Source organism: Vombatus ursinus, unplaced genomic scaffold (assembly GCF_900497805.2).
Source record: "Vombatus ursinus unplaced genomic scaffold, bare-nosed wombat genome assembly UNPS02008015.1, whole genome shotgun sequence".
In the NCBI taxonomy this organism is placed as follows: Eukaryota; Metazoa; Chordata; class Mammalia; order Diprotodontia; family Vombatidae; genus Vombatus; species Vombatus ursinus.
Genome location: NW_020947793.1, coordinates 1 through 17852, shown reverse-complemented (window position 1 = coordinate 17852; position 17852 = coordinate 1). Strand labels below are relative to the sequence as shown.

The 17852-nt window shown below is 39.4% G+C and overlaps 1 long non-coding RNA gene across 1 annotated transcript; it reads left to right on the top strand.

The window, feature by feature from the left end:
- Window positions 1–4463: 4463 nt before the first annotated feature.
- On the top strand, window positions 4464–12001 carry LOC114034120. Its single transcript, XR_003568063.1, has 3 exons — window positions 4464–4557; window positions 6099–6256; window positions 7272–12001. It is a non-coding gene; the product is annotated as an uncharacterized LOC114034120 (long non-coding RNA).
- The last annotated feature ends 5851 nt before the right edge of the window (window positions 12002–17852 follow it).

Sequence of the window (17852 nt, the reverse complement as noted above, 5' to 3'; positions counted from 1 at the left end):
TCCAATCAGATAAAGGAAGCAGAGCCCAAAATTGGATAGGCCTGGAATAAAAAAACCTTCAAGTTTATCAACTTCTCAGTTCAGTGGGCCAAAGACTTCATGGAAATTGGAACATGGTATGTAGATAGATAGATATGTTTTTTATTTTATCAGACACGACTCAACATAGAGGATGATAAAACCCCTTTTTAAAGGGCCTGCAGCTGAAGTCAGACCCAACTGGTAGAATACATAAATCAGATTCTAATGAAAATGTTTGTTTCATCTTAAAAAAAAAAAAAAAGCTAGGATTTCTTTACTTTTTATATAGACTTAAAGAATTTAGGACAATTTCAAAAGAGGCATTGATAAAATTCTTAAGGAGGTAATCTTATTGTTTCGTCCCTCTGTGTTCTGGAGTTCTTCCTTCAATTTATAGATTCATACATTATTAGACCTTAAACATACCTTAAAGGACCATAATCGCTGCTCATGAAAAGACCCTTATTTTATACTTATGTCAGTGGTTGTATTTTGCTTTTACTATGTCCACAGTTTAAATAACAATCAATGACAATGATACTAGAGCTTCCAGGAGGCAGTATAATAAAAGATAATGAATAATTGGAGGGGAGGGGCAAAGAAGGGAGATCCCTGCAGGATAAATTGGGCAGAGGGAGGGCTCCCTCGTAGGACAGTGCAATCTCTGTTGCCCTTCACAGGTAGTAGAGAAAGAGATGGTGTGAGCAGAGGTACAGAGAATCTAATGCCCACTGCATGTTTGGGGAGCTATTAAGCAGACCATTCTTTCTAGAGTGGGAAGTGTTTGTAGGAATAGGATTGGAAAAATGTGTTGGAAGCCAGTTGTGGATGGCTTGGAAATCTAAGTTTATCTAAAGCTATGAATACAAGTCTTTGAAAGTTTTGAGTAGGGGAGTGATATTATAAAGGCCTTAGTTTAGCAAAATGAATCCGGCTACAGTGTGGAGAAAGGATGAAAGGAATTAAGAGGCAGTTCTAGTATTCCAGGCATACGAAGTAAGAAGAACTGGAACCAGAGCGGTAGCAGTGGGATACTAATATGATGATTCTGTTAACAAAAGAGGGGAGCTAATGAGGAGGAGCCACTTTGGGTAGATATGGTAGCACCAAGCCCTTACTTCGGAGAGAATTTTCTGTTGCTAGTTACTGGTAAGGGTAAGCTGAGTGATAAAGGCATCCAAGAAAAAAATAGTAATGTTCAGCGCAGTTAGTCAGCTGTCATGGGTTAAGCGTGCCTACTATTTGCTAGACACCGAAGGTACAAAAACAAAAACGGAACAACTTCTATTTTATCAGGAAGAGAGCATCTGTGTAATTAAGCATGTGCCTAATATGCATAAGATGCATTTTGGGGAGGGTATTAGCATTTGGAGAATCAAGAAAAGCTTCATGTAGAAGATGGTATTTGAAGGAACTAGAAGGAAACTAGATATTCCAAGAGATGGAGGTTAGGATGGAGAACTGTTCCATGCATGAGGGGCAGTCAGTGCAGAGGCAAAAAAGACAGGGTTGCAATGGCACATGTGAGCAAAAGCAGGAAGAAGGCGGGCTAGGCTGTAGAGTATGGGAAAAGTCTAACAAGGTTGGAGAATTTAGGTTGTGAAGGACTTTAAAGAGGGAGTTTTTATTTGAACCTTGAAGTTATAGCCACTTGAGTTTGTTGAATAAAGTGATGTACTTGAGAGGAATCAGTTTGGCAGAAGAGTGGACTATATATTAGAAAGAAAAGAGGTGAACCCACATGTACAAAAATATTCATAGCAGCTCTTTTTGTATGGCCAAGAATTGGAAATTAAGGGGGTGCCCATCAATTGGGCAATGACTGAACAAGTTGTGGTATATGAATGTAATGGAATGCTGTTGTGCTATAAGAAATGATGAACAGACTGACTTCAGAAAAACCTGGAAAGACTTGTATGGTCTGATGCTGAGTGAAGTGAGCAGAACCAGGAGAACATTGTACACAGTAACAGCCACACTATGCGATGACTAACTTTGATAGACTTGGCTGTTCTCAGCAGTGCAACTAAGAAATCTCCAAAAGTCTCATGATGGAAAATGCTATCCACATTCAGAGAAAGAACTATGGAACCTGAATGCAGGTGGAAGCAGACTATCTGTTCTCCTTTTCTTTTGTTGTTTTGTTTTATTGCTTCATTCTTGTGGTTCCTCCCACTGGTTCTAATTCTTCTTTACATCACGACTAATGGGAAAATATGCTTTTAATATGAATGTATAAGTAGAGCCTGTATCAGATTGCATGCTGTCTTGGGGAGGGGGAGAAAATTTAAAACTCAAAATCTTATGGAAGTGAATGTTGAGAACTAAAACTTAATAAATAAATTGTTTAAATTAAAAAAAACAAAAGTAAAGAGATCAAAGGTAGGGAAACCATTAGGAAGATGTTGCAGTTATTCAGGTGAGAGGTGATAAAGGCCTGAACCAGGTTTGTGGCCGTATGAGTAGAGAGAAAAGAATGGATTGGAAAAATTTATAAATGACTTGACTTGGCAACTGGTTGGATATGTGGAATGAAGAAGAGTGCATACTCAAAAGTAATGCCAAGGATAGTGGTACTCTTGTCAGAAATAGGGATGTTTAAGAGGGGGTGGGTTTTGAAGGAAAGGTAATGCATTCAATTTGGGACATATAAAATTTGAGATATCTCTGAAGCATCCATCCACCTTGAAATATTCAGTAAGGAATTGTATATACGTGACTAGAGCTCAGGAGAAATGAATAGAAATGTGAGAGTGCTGGTGACATCTATGACTGAAAGAATGTGGAGAGATAATAGAAGAAGGTCTAGAACAGAAACTGGGAGAGAAGGTGAGGTTAGAATAAAGGTGATAGCTTGGGAGAGTACGAAAGGAAGGATGGATTTGAGAAGGAATACTCCTATCTCTGGCACCTAGCATGGTGTATGGCCCATAGCAGCAACAAATAAATACTTGTTGGTTGATTGGATGTCCTAGTGAGGGCAAAGAATAGACTGATGAGGGGTTATGGCTTAAGGAGAGATGAAATAATCTGATAAAGAGACGTTGATGGTTTTGATTGTTAAAGTAGAATATTTGTCACTAATGGCGAGATAAGGGTGTGATCCTTCCAGTGTGTGGATAGTGTAGAATGGAAGAGTAGGTCATGGGAGCTGAGGAGACATCAGCAGTATGGTAAAGTCCACAAATTCTAAGGGCAGGGGTTGGGCCAGATAGGAAGGCTGGGAGCCAGCTACTGAACTCCTTGAGAAAGGAAGGAGAATGTGTTGGGGTTCCATAGGTAACTGCCATTACGATTTGGACTAAGTGATCATTTTGAATGCAGCAAAACGCTTAAGGAGGAGGTGTTACTGAGTGATGGCAGCAAAGGAGAAGGTTCAGAGGGGCATTGGGGAGCTGCAAGAAGGCGTCCCAGTAAATCCCCTCCCCCCCCACACACCCCTCCAGGACCCATATGTCCAGAGGTGTGAGAATAAGCACAATTAGTGCTAAAAAAGGGTAGCTAGGGATACCGTGGAGAAGTGACACACACTCCATTGTATTCTGCCCAAGAACAGGTGTCTTTGGACAACATCTGGAAGAAATGACTAGTCACATCTGGAGGAAGGGACCAAAAAATAACTTGAGACCTGGTACTTTCTATATGTCAAATAGTCATTTGTTGAAAAATCTATAGGAGGTCTGAGGAATAAGACAACCATTTTCAACTGAAGACATGAAAAGAAAGCTTCTCTGAAGAGGCAGCATTTGATTGAGTCTTTTTTTTTTTTTAAAGGCAATCGGGGTTAAGTGACTTGCCCAGAGTCACACAGCTAGTAAGTGTCAAGTGTTTGGTCTGAGGCCGGATTTGATCTCAGGTCCTCCTGACTTCAGGGCCGGTGCTCTATCCACTGCGCCACCTAGCTGCCCCCGATTGAGTCTTAATCAATAGAATTTCAACAGATGAAGTCTGGGTGGGGTTGATTGGATGAGAACATGCCAGTCCTTTGGAACCATGTAAGCAAAGACGTGGAGTTCATAGAAGCATGACATTCAAGCTGAAGAAGAGTTTAGAGATCAATCTAGTCTCCATCTCTACTTTTACAAATAAAGAGACTAAAGTATAATCCCGTACTGTCGTCTTGAAAATGGATATGCATCAGCAACTTTGTTTTCAACTCTGTCTTTCTAAATCACAGCTCAGAAAATACAAAATAGTATCACTCGGTTCCTTAATTTCAAGGGCTAATTGTTACCCAAGACATTTTTTAGGAATAGTCAATTCTTAAGAATGGGATCCCTTGCCACATGTGTCTTTGTCAGTCTTTGCTTTTCCTTCTTACCTCCCTCGTCTCTCCCCCCCCCCCCCCCCCAGTTCATTCTGTAGTCAGTCACATTAAGATATTTGACAGGCCGGCCTCACATTTGTGGTTCATTGGCACTCCCTTGTTTTCTTACAGACTTTTGACGAATGCGTAGCCGAGGGAGGCTCAGACTGTGCTCCAGAAAAACTCTGGCTTCAAATCCCGTTCTTCTGTGGCCACAGCTCGGAATGCTGGTATGATGATCGTGTTAGCTTCAGTTAGCGGCTGACCAGTGTTGTGCTCTCAGAAATCCTCAATGAACAGATCTAAATGTGCTACAAATATAGGGAAACCAGGGGGAGCCCAGAAAGAGAAGGAGAACACGGGACTGAGTCATAGATTGTTTAGCAGCCTTTTAAAGGCGTTTCCCTTGAAAGAAGCCTTGCGGTGCCCCCCAAACAGCTTGGCTTGAATGTGTTTGTATGTCTGTTTTGCACCTCTGGTTAGAGGCCAGTCAATATTCACCCTCCAAAGGCTTAACGTTTCAGCCCTTGCAAAGCCTGTCGGACAACAGCGACAATACTAATCATGATGAGTAATGGTTCTGTAGCACATAGTAGGCACTACATAAATGTTAGTTATTATTATTGTTGCATACAGTCACACAGCTAAGTGTCAGAGGTGAAATTTGAATTGTCTTCCTGTCACCAACCCCAGCATGCCTATCTGTCTGCATGGTTTTCCTGTTAAAGTATTTGTGACGAACAAAAATCATTATTGTTCATGGCAGTTTAGGAGGCTAATAAAAGGACATGGAGATTCCCCAAGATAAGTGTGTCTAATAAAGACTCAGTGTGTGCTAGAATTTGAGATTTGGAGATTCATTGTTATGGGACACAAAAGAAGCCATAGTAACACATTCACAGTTAATATCTTTCTTAGAACCACTTAGAATTAAAATCACAAAAGCCAGAAGTTCTGGTTAAAACCCTCTCTGCTCTTCTCAGTCCTCTGTGAGATGCTATTAAATGTGCTTTGCTAATTAAAGTCATCCACTGCGTTCTGCACAGAGGAATCATAATTAAAAAAAAAAAAGTGCAGTTAAGGTGTGGGGAGTAAGACCTTCCCAATTTTATCTGTTTTCCTAGAAGAATGTGGGATATTCATACACTCGGCTTTATCAAATAAAACTAGGCCAGAGTTCTGTAGTAGCTTTCAGTCATGAGTATTAGAGCTGGAAGAAAGCTCTCCTTCTTTACGGATAAAGCATCAGGCCAACTCTCCCGAGAACCCAGGGCCAATTAATGGCAGGAACACCACTCCTCATTTGTGGTCTTTGGGCCAAACCATATATCCCTTTATCCCAGCCCATCTTTGCTCGTGGTCACTTGCTAAGTATTGAAAGAGTCAGTGACTTTGAGTTATATGGGCACTGATCTCTTTCTTTCTTAGGAAATCGTAGAAAAACTGACGTTAGAAATTGAATTACTTTAAGCAATAAACACAAATTCCTAAACCTTACTGACTGATCTACTAATATCCACAAGTTTTGGGAAATATCTTAAAGAGTTCTTTCCTGGACATCTGGTTTAGTATTGACACAGGTGAGGCAGAATGGGAAGATGGGAAAGTTAGGTAAGAGGAATTAAATACAGATGTGCCTTGAAATGAATTTTCTTCTACAATGCTGCTAATGATACCAGGGGTTCTCTTCTCCATGGCTTACTATGTCAGGGTATCAGAAGTACCAGGCTGGTTTCACAAGTATGCACTAATTCCCTTTCTCTGGTTTTAGGAATGTGGGGAGCAGATGGGCCATGGATCAAGCCAAATATAATTTGATTAATGAATACTTTTTAGTGGGAGTCACTGAAGAGCTCGAAGACTTTATCATGCTACTGGAGGCAGCTCTGCCCCGTTTCTTCAAGGGGGCCACAGAACTCTATCGGACAGGTATTTCAGTGGTTATTTAAAAAAAAAAAAGTCTTCCTCACATTTCATTTTACTGGTATTGCTGAAGATTCTCAAATGTTATGGTGAAACCATAACTATTCAACTTGATTGATTCAACAAATATTTTTTAAGCGTTTCTGCATACAGATTGCTATACTTGAGGGAAAGAGATTGTCTCTCTCCTCCTAGAGGGTACAGTTCTGGAGGGGGACAAAACACAACACAGATAACTGGATTCCATGACAATACATGAGAGGGCTGAAAACAAAGAGCTATGTCACACAGTGCAGAAAGAATCAAGAAATGATACCTGTTGTATACCGGAGGACTCCATTTATTTTTCTCCTCTTTCATACCTCCATTTTTATAGTAGGAATTTTCACATTTCAAATCTATCAAAGTTACCATGTGGAGTGGCTTAAAAGGCTTCATATACCCTCTCTGGCTCAGGCAAAAATCAGTAAAGGATTGTAGGCCCCTGGTATACAGTAAGTACCTTCTCTTGATTCTTTCTGCACTGTGTGACATTAATTAATTAGTCCTTCCAGCAATACACCTGTGATTCTAGGCCCTTTAGTTATCTATTCTGTCTTCTTAAAGTATTTCTTAATCTCCAAGGATGAGGACATTTTGTGTCTTTTCAATCAATCAATAAGCATTTACTAAGTACTTGTTCTGTACAAAGCACTTTACCAGGCACTGCAGATACCAAGACAAAAATAAAATAGTCAATACCTTCATGGAACATAGACTCTGTCAGAGGGAGTGTGTATATTTTACATACATGCATACAAACACACGAACAAAAAATAAAGATAGAGTAATTTGGGGGAGAGGGAAACCAAACAACCTCATGTAAGAGATGGTAGTTGAGTTGAGCTTGAAGGAAATTAGGGATTTTAGGAGGAAAAAATGAGGGAAGTGGATTGGAGGCAGAGGGCAGGGGAGGGGAGACCTATTTTCTCTCGGAAAAATAAGTTAATTTTTTAAAAATGTTGTTTGCTTTTGCAAGTAGGAAAGAAATCTCATCTTAGGAAAACCACAGAGAAGAAGCTCCCTACCAAACAAACCATCGCAAAGTTGCAACAGTCTGACATCTGGAAGATGGAAAACGAGTTCTATGAATTTGCCCTGGAACAATTCCAGTTCATCCGAGCCCATGCTGTTCGGGAAAAAGATGGGGACTTGTACATCCTTTCACAGAACTTTTTCTATGAAAAGATCTACCCCAAATCGAACTAAGAGCACCGCGTTCCTACTAGATCCATGGACTGAAAGCTTGGCCACCACTCCTCCTGGGTTCTCAACTCTCGAATCCAGATTGTTGGCAAGCCTGTGAGATGATTTACCATTGAGCTGAGGTCTGGGCTGTGAAGGACATCAAACAAGCAAGTGGACCACGACTGGAGATACCAGCCTTCCAAGAAGCTTAAGCTTCAGAGCTTTTCTTCAGCCCAGCCTTTGGGTTGGGCTAATAGCCTCCTGTCTAAAGAAAACTACACATTTGTTTACCAAAATTAATACACAGCAGAGTTCGAGTTGATGGTAAAATTTCAGAAAAGTATCCTGTACTCTGCTTTTGATTCTCAGAGCAGTTGTCTTTGCCCAAGACATCCATAAAGAAGAAACCATCTATCTCCCTCACCTTCCCATGGAGATTTAGACTATATGGTCTTTAATGAATAGTGTTAACGACTGGTTGGCCTCTCGTACTTTGTTATTGTGAATAACGTCAACTTAGAATGTCCAATAATGTTTGCTGAGAAATGTGGCTGCTGCTGTTGGATTTGCCCATATTTATATAGGTTTTAATAAAAAGAGAATGTCCAATTGTGAGTGTTAAGAAGGAATTAAACCCAATAATGTAAACAGAGAATCAAAGCAGTATTTCTTACTCCTCCCTCCATCTCCTTAACAACCGTGGTTGGGAAAGCTCATCAAAGAAGGATGTTGTTTTAGTTCAGACTTACACATTGATGTTAAAAGCGACTTAATTATCTATTCCTCTCAAAATGATTTGTAATGGATATATTGGCAGTTCCATATTATAACTCCATTGGTGAGCTGTGGTATGGTTGGGATTTTCCTACTACTTCTATACTTTTACCTGTAGAATATTTTTACTAAGGTGCTTTTTAATGTGTTTTAAAGCATTGCATTTACAAAGCAGTCAAATGCTGTAAATATTGCATATTTTATGTATTTGGACCAAAAGGCTACAAGTAACTAGTTTAAAGTGGTTTTGCACCAATTTTGTTATGTCAAGTGAAATCATCCCATCTGCTGTTCTATTTCTCATTCGGGTCAGCTAACTGTTGGACATAACTGAAATGCACTTCAACAATTTTGAATGTTAATACAGAAAGCACCAGGCAGGCCAGGTGGAAGCAGAAGGTCATAGTGGAAAGAGCCCTGGACTCAAGAGTCAGAAGACATGGGTTATGGTCCTGGCTTCAAAAATACCATGTGACCATAGGCAAGTCACTTAAACGTCATGAGCCTCCATTTTCTGATCCATAAGATGTGGACAATAATACCTTCCCTTACTTACTTCATAGGGCTGTCATGAGCATCCAACAGAATTGGTGAGAGCGTTTTGGAACTTGTAAAACACTATGGAACCATAAGTCATTATAAAAGTTATTTTTTAAAAAAAACATTCATAACATGAAATATTTCACCATTCATCCTCCATTATTTGGGGGGAAGAGGGAGAAGATTCCACCTGTAAGCCGTTTGGAAGAAATACACTGAACTTGATCCTGATTCATGTTGGATAGAATTCCTCTCACATTGTCCTGCACTTCATGTTTCGGCAGCTATTGAAATGTGAAATCAACTGGTGGACTTTTAAACCTATTAAGATTCACAAACAGCTGTTTGGATTCAGGAGGTGCCCAGTTTAAAAGAAACATGGTTAGCTGATCATGGGAGGGGAGGGGAGAATGAAACAAAGTTTGTCATCCAGAATGTGAAAGATTTCCCAGTTTTGTTGTACAGTCATAATCAATGCATATTTTTCTATTTACCATTTCTAAAATATGTATTGCTGAGTTTGACTTCCCTATTCCCCATTTACTCTCTCCCCCATCTTGGAAAAGGAGCCTTTTGATAAAATGTTTTAAGTAAACATGGCCAAGGAATGCCTCACTCCATCATATGAAAGCATTTTGAATGTTGCCCTAAAGAATATTTTTACCTGTCAAAAATGGGTACTATGATCAGGACAAAACTTACAAAGACATTTGAAAGAAAAATGCAGGAGGGGTAGGAGTATTAAAAAGAAACACTTAAAAAATGTAATCACATCAGAATGCTGAAAAGTCATTGCTGGGTACATGGTGTTTTTTGACTGGTCTCATTTTCCATTTATTTATTGGCAGGAGATGTGGCACACAAATTGTTTCCTTGGCAACAGACAGAAAAATAGTGCCCCCCCCCCCAAGAAAACCCTTCATTTCTAAACAGGAACAGATCTAAGGTAGATCTGTCACAAAGTTTACATAAATGCTAGACCACAACCTTCAGATGGGCAGCATGTGACTGGAGGGCAAGCAGAAGACTTGCAGGGGTGAATCAGCTCTTTCATATAACCATGGTAGCCCTGAGGACATTAGAAGCATCATTATGAACTAGTACTCTATTGGCTTCAAAGAGTTAATGTACTCTCAAAAGGCCCTGACTTCCATCTAAAGGATAACTGATGGACCCAAAAGGTTTCTGCCACAATTTCACAAATTTTGATGGTTGGGTTGCATCCAAGTAAATTATTTCCTTTCCCTGATTTAATACACAGTTTTCAAAGTGGTGGCATTTATGGCCTCATATGTCCAGGGTGACTTTGGCATGGTCCTGCCAGGAGTTGGGGGAAGTGGCCTCAGTGACATCTCATGGTCCAAGCCAGCCCATTTCTGCAAATGCTGCAGATTTCCTTATGATTCCAAAGCAGGGGACCGAGATTTGTAATAAATTCAGTACCCTCAACTGCTGAAACAATAATGTATTTTTTTAAAGTGGCAAATGTGGGTTTTTTCCAGCCTCTGCTCTTTGTCAGTATTTTTGACCATAGGGAAATACTTTTTTTAATATATGAAAGTGAATTAACCACTTTGCATTTTAAAAGACAATGTTATATGTTATATGTATATGTGTGTGTATATATATGTCTATATACATATATATGTTTATTTCCTAGGAGAGGAAAAGATAACCTCTTTGTTCAGATTGTTTTAACTTCTATTTTCTAATTGCTCCAAAATGACACCGTCAATAAATTTATGTGACTGTTTTCAACTCTAATGGGGAAGATCATATGGATTTTGCCTAGCTTTAATGTGTAAAATATCCCTTTACCTGATAGTAAGAATAAAAGAGAATGCACAGGGATTCCTTTTATATCACCTGTGTATGCAGTAATACAAGTTGCAGAATTTTGGATGCCTCTGAATTCCTGGTAATCAGATTTAATCTAATGAAAAAAATCAAAGAGTGTTTTCAAAGGATCAGCTTTATATATTTTAGTTGTTCTATTTTCATTTTTTTTTCAGTTAAATCTTGTCATTTGAAATTCATAATTGCTTTTGTCCCATAAATGACATTGACAAAATCACTAAGCTTGTTAGTGTTTTTTCATGACAAACCACATTTTTACACTGCAGATGATTTTCTCATTGTTTGCATAATCAGAAAGAACTTAGTTCCATAGACAGTAATATTCTCCTGTTGCTCTCTCCCTCTTTTTTGCAAAATATCTTTAGACATGAAAGAAGTTAAATTAACAGGTAATTCCTGAAATGGATTCCTGTTATTTGAACTTTTCAATCAAACTTTCCATTAATGAAATTTCTAGGACTCAGCTAGACTCCCATTTGCTGTTTTCAGAATGAAAATTCTGCGGGCCTCCAATCCACAGCTTGTGAGAAGCCTCTCAAAGGCCCATTTCATGAGGCTCACCCTTGAGAGGTTGAGATGTCCCTGTCTTTATGTTACAAAAGTTTCTCTCTGCATTAAGTAGTGCTGGGGCACTTAGCTAGAATTTTTTTTTTAATTGATTTCCCTGGTATTAAAAACGGTTTGTGTGTGTGGTGCTGACTACAGTAAGCTCACACAGTCTGCTGAAATGGCCTGTTGTTTCCAATGCACTGCCAACTTAGCTGCGTCAGAGTGGAGCTTATGACTGCTGCCCAGTGACTTGGAGAGATGCTGAAGTGGGGCCTTGGGCTAGCCCGGCAGACAGATAATCGGACGTGCTGAGCTCGTGTAGTTGGGTGACATTAACAGCACTGTTTAGAAAACAGGTCCTCTTGGTCAAGATGCCTTCCTAGCACATCCATTACAAACCTGCTGTTTAGGCATCAGTGCTGTCTCCCGGGTTCTTTGGGACCTTGCCTTTCGTGGCGAGAGTCAGGTGTGGGAGCGTCGAATGTAACTTTGAGAAACATGGATTGTGCTTCATGACTTTTATTTTAAAACTACACAGACAGCTAAATAGTGCCTTTTTTCCTCACAATCCATGTTGTAAGATGTCCACTCCCCTCTGTCTCTCCCTTTCTCACTCCCTTGCTCCCTCCCTCACCATGGATTCATTTGTGCAATACTATTCCAACTTGAAACCATTCTGTCACTTCTGTTGGAAATATAATCACTCGTTCTTAACCCAGTGCCAGCTTTCTGTTGTTGAAGTGTTTCGGTTGATTTCCTGATGCAAATGCTATTAAAATAAACAACCAGTGGGAAGGGAAAAACTCTTTGGTGTCCTGTTTTAATATCTGTTTCCATAGCCTTCACACCGACTGACATTCTCCCAGCAAGCTTTGGTAGAAAGTGGACGCACCCTCAGTCTCACATGTATTGCTGGTGGAAGAGTTGCCATTGTTTTTGGTCCATAATCATTTTGACTTATTTGTACTGTTACTTTATTCAGAGTAGACTACCTTTTCCTTAATGTTTGTCCAGGACATCATCAGACTTGACCATTGGCAGCCATACGAAATCTATACAGGGTATGCCTCATTTCAGAAGGGACTAGGGGAAAAGCGTTGTCAAGTTAGGGCCCCCCCTCCCAGAAAAAAAAAGGACAAATATACCATAAGATGAATAAGTCAGATGAGCATCTACTACACACTTTTATCATCTACAAAATGTTGTTGGGGAAAATGCATCCCTAATGTGGCTATTACAGTGGAGATTTCTAAAGCTCAAACAGATGTTAGAGATTATCTCATCTAATTCCCTCATTTTATAGAGAGCCCAATAAGGTTTTCCCAAGGTCATACAGGTTGTAGGCAGCACATCCAGGATTTGAAACTAGGTTGACTCCATACTTGGTATTTGCATTGCTATAGAGGTGATGTGCCCTATCCAAACGCTATCACATTTTAAATATCAGTACAACAATGGCCTGATAGATCATTTATGTAACATTTGTCTTGTGTCCATGGTGAACATACACAACGTTGAAATACCTTTGTGAAGTTGTCAGCCCTGCTGAATGCTAGTTGACATTTCTTAAGGGACTAGCTCATAAATACTCATCCTGTAGTGTTTTGGCTATGAACTACTTAGCTCTTTGAGTAGTAGTGGGTTCCATTTACTTTTAAGCATCACACTTAGTGGTGTTAAGAATCTCCATTTGAATTTCTACCTAATTAAGTACATTAAGAAAATCTGTGGGGCTTGGTATATAGAGACAGCCTCAGATTCAGGAAGCACTGAGTTGAATTGTTGACCCATATGGACGTTTTGACCCTGGGCTTGTTACTTGACCTCTTGGTATCCCAGGCAACCCTCAAAAAACTCTTAAATTGCAGAACGCTTACTAATAGGCATTCATTAAAGTGAGTTCCTTATCCCCATGACATCTCAGATCTGGACACCACACACACACACACACACATCGTATTAAGTACATGCAACAAATAAGCTAGGTATTAAAATTTACTCTCCGCAAGTATACTAATTTTTAAAATCTTTTTATGTGAAAATGCTGCATGTCCTGCTAAAGGAGATCAGAATTGTTTCTTCCAGATGCTGCTGCCTCTGTAATGAAATAGTTTATGTTCTATCTGAATGGTAATGGTTGCTGAATGAGGTATATGTGGACCCCCAGGATACCTTTTTAAGTATGGTGGCATGATTTTCCCTGTTGTTACCTTTCAGTGCCTAATAGCACATAAATAGTTAAAGAAGGCCCTTGCCTTAAAGTTAATTTAGCTGTTGCTGTTATGATGTCAGACCTTTGTTCTTTGGAAAATAAACACTTCGACAGTCAGTGTTTACGCCTACAAATTTGATTGTGCTCTTACCCAGCCAGTTGGGGGGACGTGGAGGAAGGAGAGGGTCTGTAGCTTGAATTTACTGGATTTTTTTTTCCAGTACAAATCCCCATGCACTGTCCACCTGTTTTCTCTGTTTGAGGCCCCAGCCACTCTTGTCTTCTTTATGGGCCTGTTCTACCTTCATTACTGCTTAGCACAGATGTGGTAACTTGAAACAAGCTCATTTAAAAGGCTAGAAGTTGTCTTTTTTCATAAAGTTACTGGAAAAGGAAACTTGGCATTAAAATGGAGGCTTGAGGGCCTTTCAACGTCAGTAACAGGGAAAACCAGGAACAAATAACATGAAGTCAACTGTTCTCTTTCCTAAGTATCTCTGTTCAATATATGCAAGACAGTATGATACAGACATGAATAGTTCCTGCCCTCAAGGCACTTACAATCTAGTAGAAGGAGGACATAGCAATAATAATGACAAATAAAGAAATAACTAGTACAAATACCATGGAGAGAGGTAGGTAATAGTAATTAATTGATAGAATCCTTATCCTGCAGCATGGGATTTAGCAGATACATTAATTTTAAAATGAGTTGGAAGTGAGACTGGGTAAAAAAAATAGATTTTTATTATAGAGTTTAGAGCTGGGAGGCACCTTGGAGACTATTAATTCAATCCCTTCGTTTTTTCATTTAATGAAATGAGGTCCAGATCAGGAAGTAACCTTCATCTAATTAAGTATTTTAGGTTTATTTGAATATTAATGCCTGCTGAACAATGCACATGTAGACTCCAGAACACAATTAAAATCGTAATAATGATCAAGGCAAGACTTTTTTACTGTTTCCACAGGAAGAAACTTACCACCCAAACTGTTACCTTTCATAGCCAAATAAATTAAATTCAACACAGGTCACTTACTACCTTGTTACTTAAGAAAGTAGGCAAGCTGGGACTCAAGCTCTGGGTCTCTGATTGCTAATCCAGGACTTCCGCCTCAGTGGGAATAGGCTTTTTTTTTTTTTTTTTTTTGGTTTGTTTTAATGTGGACTTCCTCTCTTCGCTTGTCATTCTGGCCAAGGCTTGTGCTCGATGACAACAGCCATCCTAAACCTCAGGCTAAACATCTCTGGGGTTTTCTCCATCGCCACCAATTCTTAAATGTCACGGTTTCCACTCTTTTCCCCAGTTTTGATGTCCTTCCTAAAATGTGATTGAACTCAGTGCTCCCAGTGTGTTCTGGTTCGGGTAGGATTCTTAACTTCCTCATACTCTGAACAATAAATCTCTGTTAATGCAGCCCCAAAGTTGTCAGTTTGCTTTTATGTTGCATTGTTGGTTCCTGTCGAGTTTGCTTAATAAATGCTTGTTGATTAGTTGATTGTATTCCCGCATTGGTCTCCCTCAATTGGCACTTTTTGTAGTTGATTTTGTTAATCCAAGTAAATACTGCTAAGACCCCAAGAACTTTTTTAGATGAACTCCTAATTAGCTATGCCTCTTCCATCTTGGGAAATGGGTTTTTTGAACCCCCCCAAAGATTTTACATTTATCTCGTACATTTCCTCTCCGATGTAGCCTGCCGTTCTAACTTGTCAAGATTTTTTTTGAGTCTGACTCAACTCTAGTGTATTGGTTATCCCAGGATTATGTCACCTACAAATCTGATAAGCCTTTATCTAAGTCATTAATAAAATCAAACAGCACGGGGCCAGGGATAAATATCTAAGACATTCCTGAAGGCCTGTTTGGTTGTTAATATCAAACCTAGTTACTACACTTTTGGCCTTTAACCAGTTCCTAATTAATATCAACAAGAATAGCATGAGAGATTTTCTCAACTACTCTGCTAAAATTTAAGTAAACTATATTTGGTGTATCTCCCCAATCTACCAGTCTAGGAATCATTTCCAAAAAGAAAGAGGCTAGTTTGACATGACCCATTCTAGCTCCATAATCACCACTTCTTTTTTAGATTTTCGTTAAGCATCCCTTTAATAATATGTTCTAGGCTGGAGCTGGCAAACTATGACCCGGCCCCGCCACCTCATTTTTGTAAAGCCCGGGAGCTAAGGATGGTTAGCTCTTAGACTGTAGGCCATACAGAAGCAGGCAATGGGTAGTGGGCTGGCTTGGCTTACAGGCCACAGTTAGCTCTTCTAGAATGTTGCCAAGAATCCAATCCAATCCAACAAGCACTTATGTATAAAATTCAGTGCTAGGCTCTGGGGATACAATAAAAAAAAAATCCTAACCCTCAAGGAGCCTTCAATAGTCACTGCCTTATAGTTTGAAAGTTTTACCCTCTTTTATTTTTTCGGAAGTTAGAATGTTTTTTACCTTCTAATACTGTAGGACAAGTCATAAAGGAGTGTTCCTGGTCTCCAAAATCATGGATAGGGCTTCAGTACTTCTATTCACTAGTTCGTTCAGTACTCTAGGACAGTGGTTTCCAAAGTGGAAATCTTAACCTGCAGAAGGAACATGGCCCCAGTGGAGGTCTAAGCAACCAACTGGATGACAGGAAGGTGGATTGCTTTCCATCCTCTGCATGAACACAACGGCTAGGCCCTCCTGTACAAGTGCCTCTGTGTGAGCTCCCAATTTCTTCCTTTCACCAGAGTAGCTATTAAAAAATGCCTTCTCTCCCCTCCCATGTCATGTTCATCCCCTGACCCCAAGATCACCTCTTGATAGAGCAGGTGTCCTTTGAGCAGGCTGTACGCTACAGGACATGCCTGGTAAGTATGAGGCCTATGCCTCCTCCTACCTTTTCATTTTGCATGAGATGGAATAAAATTCGCAGAATAAGCAGGTATGGATGGGGAAAATCTATACCACAAATATCATTATCTTATCTTCCCCCTGCTTCCAACCCCACGCCTTTTCTGAACTTCCTTATTTTTGTTGAGGGCACCATCATCCTTCTCATCAACCAGAACTGCTGCCTTCCTCATTCTTCTCAGCTCCCTGTCATCCCTCATTTTGACGTATCCATTTGGCAGATCATGTCACTTCTTCCTCAACATCTCTTACTTCCTTCCCCTTTCTCCGTTGATATAGCCCCCGCCTTTACCTAAGCTCTCATTGCCTCTCCCTGAACTATTGCAAAGGTCTCACCACCTCAGATGGCTCCCCCACTTCCATCTATCCTTCACACGACTGCCAAAGTGATTGTCATACAAATACAGGACTATGTCACCCACACCCCTGACTCAGTAAATTCTGATGGCTCCCTATTGACTACAGGATCAGATAGAAATTTCTGGGTTTGGCTTTTAAAGGTCTTCATCATCTGACCCTAGTGAAGCTTTCCAACCTTATTAGGCATTACTCCCCTTATTGAGGAATGAAAGGCAGCATGAAATAGTGGATAGGAAGATGTGGTTTCAAGTCCTACCTATGGCAAGTCATTAAAGCCTCAGTGCTCTGGGCAGCACTCTGTAAGCTGCAGATCAGATGCTTACTTCCATTGGGAAAGGAAATTTCTTCACCTGGAACTTCCCTATGCCAATGAAATCATAGGTGCAATTCTGATCCCTTCCTCACGTGGTCCAACCAAACTGGCCTCCTCATAGACATACGGAAACAATTAAAATATCCAGATTTGAATAGAATATTAAAGCATGACACCATCCGTTAAGCAAAACTCCATGAAGAAAAAGGAATTACTTTGGAAAGTGTTGTTGAATTGAAATAAAAGAATTCACTTTAACTGGTTGTTTTTATATTTTATTTGGTGACAATGCCCAGAGAAACATGGCTAATGCAGAAAAATTTACATTTGGTGACTTTTGGAACCTATTGTTTGATTGTTGTATTGTGTATCTTCAAATAAAAAATATCTTTAAAAACATTTCACCTACTTGTCTAGCTACATTAAGTTACCTGAATAGTTACTAAAAATAATTATTTACAAGTCTTAACCCTATTGTCCAAGACACACACCCAAATTTTTTAAAATAATGCATCTTATTCAATCATGTTGCTTGCTAAAAAAAAAACACAAAATTTTTATTAGTAATATGTATGTTAAAATTAAAAATATTTCTTTTATCTCTATCATCCTTTTAATTTGAGTTTCATGTATGTCTTGAAATACACATGATACATTAGTATGGTAGTATATACATACATTTATAATTTGTGTGTATATAAATATAGGTATATATATTGTTGATATGTGTGTGTATTTGTGTATATACATATATATATATACATATGTGTATGTATATATAGATATGCCTATGTGTTAGAAAACATATATATGTGCATACGTGTGTGTGTGTGTGTTCTCCAAACATTTTTACTAGTAGGAATGCAT